Genomic DNA, 6,123 nt, shown 5'->3' with positions numbered 1-6,123 from the left:
TTCTCTTTTCTTTATCTCTTTCTCTCTCGTAGAAATCAAATGTAGAGTACCCAAAAAATTGATTCAATACTAAAGGAAAATAAATGGTGGAGCTCATATTGGAGTGATTTTTGTTTCAATTGAATCAATTTTTTAGTTTTCTTTTCGGTTCTTTTTCAACTTGAGATAGGAGCCAAGTCTTTTCGATCTTGCTTTACCGATTTTGTCAAGCTATTTTAGTTCTTCAACTCTGCATTTTCACTGTTTTTTGCTTAAGCTTTCAAATTTAGGTAATACACTTACATATTTGAAGATTTTATTCTCTTCTAAAGTATAAATGATGTGTGCATGATGACAACTCTAGTTTAGTGGGTGTGATGAGTGTGGATGTGATGAATTACTTTTTGGAAATTCACTCTTTCTTTCGCCTAAATATATTTGTACCCCTTTCAAAATTGTAGTGACTCCTTTTGAAGGTGGTAGAAATGGAAGGTATGAGCTTGCGGGTCCAAGAATTGAATTTAGCCAGGCTCCTTGTCGTTTGCGAAGGTATATATTTGCTTTGTAGTATTACAAATTCATTAATGTTGAGACTAATAGTTATCAACATTTAAATGTCCTATCTCACTAAAAATCAGTAAAATGTGGTTAATTGTGAAGTTTGCATTGTTTTTGTAGTGCTCGAGTGAAATTATTTATCTTGATTGTGAAGAGGCAATATGCATTTCAAAGTGTTGATATTATGTACTTGACTTGTAAAGTGTGATAGTGAATAAACTTATTCTAGATCTTAACTTATTTGGATGGTTTGATGTAAGATTATTATATATGTTTTTCATTATCTTGAATGGTGTGTAGATGAGAGAAAATAAATTAGGAGATAAAAGCGCTGAGTTTTAGGCTGCGACTCTCCCTTCGATGCTCTTTCGATATTATTTTTTGGATATGTAGAAACATATCAATCTTTTTGTTGTAAAAACAGTGGATTGATGCATGTGATCTTACTATAGTCATATGCAAAAAGTTCAAATCAAGAACATAATCAAATTGTTTAAGTAGTAGGTAGTTTTAAGAGGAAACAAAAACATGTCACTGAAGTATAAACAACTTTAAAGTTAATAGGTAAGAAAAAAATCTAAGGAACATTTTTCTTCTTAGCATATGCTCCATTTCCAACTCTCTTGCTAGTTTGAGAAAGCGCCTCTTGTAAGCTTGACAATGGGACGTATTGTTTTCCCATTCTCTGGATGAGACATGGCCTTGTACCTTCTCTAAAATGAATGCAGAACTCCTCAGGGGGATTTGAGGTTGTGCCCTTGGCTGGTTAAGTTGTCTGGCCTACAATACATAAAAAAATAAGCTAAGTTAGTAAAGTTCAATACAAACAACATGAATAAACAACACGGAAGGTAATTACGATTTGTTTAGTCACAAATGAGGAATTGGATTGTATAGATGCCATGTTCTCAGTAAGAGTGCTTGAAACCTATATCAAAATAACATTTTTAGTATTGTTATTCTTAATAAATATTAAAGGGAATCAGCTCGTTTTGAAAACTTACTTCCGTTTCATTATTAAGAGTAAATGTTCTTCTTTTCTGACTTTCTGGTGAACTTGTTGTTGTTGAACTTCAGATTGATTGTTTCTTGTAAGAATAAGACATTTTCTACTATTATGTCCTATTTTTCCACACAATTCACATTTATTTTTTTTTCTCCCTTTCTTGATGCTTTTAAAAGGGTACATTCTCCAAAATCTGATTCTTTTTGAGTTGTTTCATCATTTCCTCTCTTTCTTAGTTTTCTTGGTCTACCTGGCAAAAATTTATATATGGGTGGCAGTGATGGTTCTACGCCAGTCTTAGACCATTGCTCAAAGTTATTAATTGGCAAAATGAATGGAAAATAACTCTTCATATACTGCTCAACTGTGTAACATTCATGAACGTACTTTTCAGGTTTATCCTTCTTAACCCATATAGCTGTAATAGCATGATTACAAGGTATCCTTGTTAAGTCCCATCTCCTACAGGAACATGTCCTCTCCTTAAGATCAATAGAGAATAATCTTAGATGAAGGTCCTCAATTTGGTAATGAAATTCATCAGATTTAATGGCAATACACTCAACAACCTTATCCTTATTTTTCTCTAGCTTCAATAAGATTCATGGGCAGATTTTGTGGTTATGGTTCATCATGTTATTTCTATTCTTTTGAAGTCTTGACATCACATAGATCCTTATTGATTCAAGCATCGTCAGAATATATTGGTCTCTTGTAGGTAGAAGTATGCTATTAAATGACTCACACATATTATTCAATAACATGTCACACTTTGTGAATGAAGAGAAAAAAGCTCTGACCAGTGAATATGAGGCATATTCGTGAACCACTTAAGGGCATCTATATCTATCTTTGACATTTCCTCCATATGCTTGGAAAATTCAAGTTCTGTAGTTGCTCTAGCAACTTTCCATAGGACTTCTTTCAACGTCTGTCCTCCAAAACCTTCAGTTCTAAAATTATTGTGCAAATGTCTCACACAAAATCTATGTGCGACATTTGGAATTATCTCATCAAATGCTGGAATTAAACCTTTTTGTTTATCGGAAATGAAAATTCAAGCAAAAGAATTTTGTGAGATTCGTAGATCCTGGTCAAGAAGTGTAAGAACCAGGTCCATGTTTCCTTCAATTCACCTTCCACTATTATGAATGCAACATATACATGTTGTTGTTGGCATCAATGCCTACTACAGTCAATAGTTGCCCTCCCTTTTGGCAGCCTTTCAAATGGCATCCATCAACCCTATTATAGGTCGACATTCAGCTAAGAATCCTTGCTTGCAAGCTGCAAAACACACATAAAGTCTTAAAAATCTTTTTCTATCTTTGACCATTGTTTTTGAATTATCATCCAGTTTCAAAATACTTGTAGTCCATGGGTTACTCCTCCTTAACTCTGCACAATAGTCCATAACATATCAAATGTTCTTCTTTAGTCCCTGTGATCAGATCTAAAGCCTTCTTTTTGCCCTATAAGATGGATGTCTACTGAGTGTGAAACTATGCTTCCTCATCACATGAGCTTGAAATTCTTTCAAACCTCAACCTGGATTAATTCTTAACTCATCTGCATATTTCTTAGCCAAAAATCCAGAGTCAATAGTTTTATTTTCTCTTTGATTGCCACATGAATGATCGGGGCATATTGTTTTGATCATGAAAGGTTCATCTTCATTAGCCTTTGATGCGTATATAAACCATTTGCAGTTTGACACCTTACAAATTACCCTCACCCTCTTACTTTCATTTTTCTTAAGCTTAATATCATTTTTCTTCATCACAGCATGCACTTCCACTGCCCATTTGAACTCTTTACAACTACTGAAAATTATATTAAGTGTAAACTCAAAATTTGGATCCTCCAGATCTCTTCTTGCATTAAAAACAATTAATTTTTTTGAATTATCATCTTCTAAATCTCCTTGCAAACTCATTAGTTCATCATCTGATGCATCACAAACTTCTGCTTGAGTGTCACTGGGAATCTTAGCCATGTCGGAGGCAACACCAAACTCAATAGTTTTTTCTTTGAATTGGTTATCTCTGATTTTTTCATTAACACCAATACACTCAGCAGTAGAGTCTATAATTTATCAAAAATCATGTCATCTCTCCTTCCATGGAATAATAAGAGTCATGAAATGACTCACATTCTTCACTTGTGGCGTCACTTTCCTCTATTACATTAACATCTACCAAGCTCTCTTCACTTTGAAATTGAGCCCCTTCAATATTAACCACATCATAGGTCCATTGATATTCATCTGTGTGCTCCACAAATATATCCATCTCTTTACTGGCAGAAATTTTGTGGATAAGATTATATATATCTATATCAGTTGACAAAAGTCTAAAGCTTATTTCAAAATAAGGCCCAAACTTAAACCAAAATTTCACTTTTCTATCATCGACTTTTAACTTTTTCATACACTGTCTCATTTGAATGATAGAATCTTCACCTCCCTTACAATAGTCATAGTAGGCTATTTGTCCACCAATGTATTTCATCTCCGGCTCGAACACCCACTGTCCCATATAGTGCAATTTAAGAGTGTACATTTCTGAATCTTCATCTATTATGAGAAAAAATATGATATTTAGTGCTACTATAAAAAATATCACCAATACAGAAAATACAAAAAAAAACATACAAATCCAACGACAAAATGTAACTAGTCTTGCAAGTTCAAATTTTTGTTGAATTTGAATAATCAAGTCATTCTGCCAGTGAAGTCCTTAAAGAAGGAATTGTCAACTTGTCTTGTAATAGCAGTACAAGGTATATTAATATAAACACATGAATACTTCTAAAAAGTTATAATGCATATTCATCTAGTATGTATTTATGCCTTGATTTGCCACATCAATATTTAATGTTTATGTTCATCAATCAATATCAAAGTTATAGTCTAATTAACTAGATAGAGTACTTACATGGTGTGAGTTGTAGTCCACTCTTATAATGCAATTTCATTGTCATCCTTTTTCTTTTACAGTAGATATAGTGAGCAAACTTTAAATGTCTTAGAATTGCTCTCACACAAGAGAAAACACAGCGAAAGAGAATTATCATGAACCAACATATACGAAGGCTCTCAATTATTCATGGATCAAACCGTTAATTTGCATCAAAATGGAAGAAGAGAAGAAGAAAACAAATGGTTATGAGGCAAGGATGCAACATAAATACTTCTAATTTTTTGTACAATTAGGTTTTTGTGAAGTATTTTAGCTAACAGTACCATAATTGCCCTTTTTGTTAATAAGTAATACGTTAATAAAGTTAATGTTTCCTAGTAATGAGATCAAAATCGCTCAATTTAGTTAATTCAAGGTTAAATGTGCACAGTCAAATATCGCAGGGACTAAAAGTGGAATACGCAATAACACAGGGACTAAAAATGTTATTTTCCCTTTAAAAATGTCATTTTGAAAGGTATGACGACCTAAATTTAAAAAGATGCCATTTTGAAGGGTATGACGATCTAAAAATACAATTTTAACAATGAAACGGTCCACAAAATTACTTTGGACAAACATTGAAAAGTGGGTGTCAACCCATTTTTATTTTCTTGAACAATGTAACATGTTTTGACTTTAGTTAGCGCCAACAATGGTGTTGCATAAACATTTCTCACAATTCAACTGAGATTGACTTCGAGGTAATTCTTATGGATTCAAATGGTACCTCAAATGTACGTAAGTAACGACAATGTTTGTGAAATTCTTGGAGACCTCAACAAATTTTATCCTAGTTTCCATTTTGAAATAATGAAAATCTTATGTGTTACATGATCGACCCGTTATGGAACCTACGTATCCTGTTGAAGTAAGAATCAGGTCAAATGTAGTTCCAACAAATTGTGACTTGAATAGAGATAAGACTGAGACTATGAGTGTTCTAAAACCAGGTGATCAAGAGTGGGCATTATTTGGAAGTGGCCGGTGACCCAAGTGGACTACTCAGATTGGGGAAGTTAACAACTATTGATCATCCAGTGGCCAACTCACTTCGTCAGGGTACCCCCAATAAATAATTTGGATATAATGGCTACGACCCACATAACCGTCATTTAGACTTACAAAAATAAGTTTCAATTGGTGGAAGATAAATCATGAATGCAATGAATATATATATAAAATTTAAACAAATAATGAATGAATAATAAGTTCGATATACAAGTAATCAATAAAATATACAAAGTCAATGTATAAGAAAATAAAATAAATGTCTCCTCGATTTGAAAAAATGAACTCATAATAGTTAGAACCTCTATATCCCCAGCGGAATCGTCATTCTGTTGAAATCCCTTAGAGTGCAACGTCGTGGTGACTCACAAAAAATAATGAGTAATTAATTAAATTTTAAAAGAATTTAAAGAATATATTTTTTTAAGAAAGTTGCCACCTAATTTTAAGAAAAAACTAGGAAATCAATTAATTAAAAAAAATGTCTATGAAATCAATAGATTCTAGGTAAGGGTTCAAGTGATTCCGAAGGAAAGGTATTAGGCATCCTTCAAAATCAACAACTGTGGGTCCCGATTGAAATCATTTTTTTAAATTGAGGAGGAGATA

General features: G+C 32.9%; 1 pseudogene; it reads right to left on the bottom strand.

Moving 5' to 3' along the window:
• Nucleotides 1-1,068: 1,068 nt before the first annotated feature.
• On the bottom strand, nucleotides 1,069-3,539 carry LOC125825070 (uncharacterized; annotated as a pseudogene).
• Between the last annotated feature and the right edge of the window lie 2,584 nt (nucleotides 3,540-6,123).

Source organism: Solanum verrucosum, unplaced genomic scaffold (assembly GCF_900185275.1).
Source record: "Solanum verrucosum unplaced genomic scaffold, falcon-dt-bn FXZP01000069.1, whole genome shotgun sequence".
NCBI lineage: Eukaryota > Viridiplantae > Streptophyta > Magnoliopsida > Solanales > Solanaceae > Solanum > Solanum verrucosum.
This window is presented reverse-complemented; position numbering and strand designations above follow the sequence as displayed.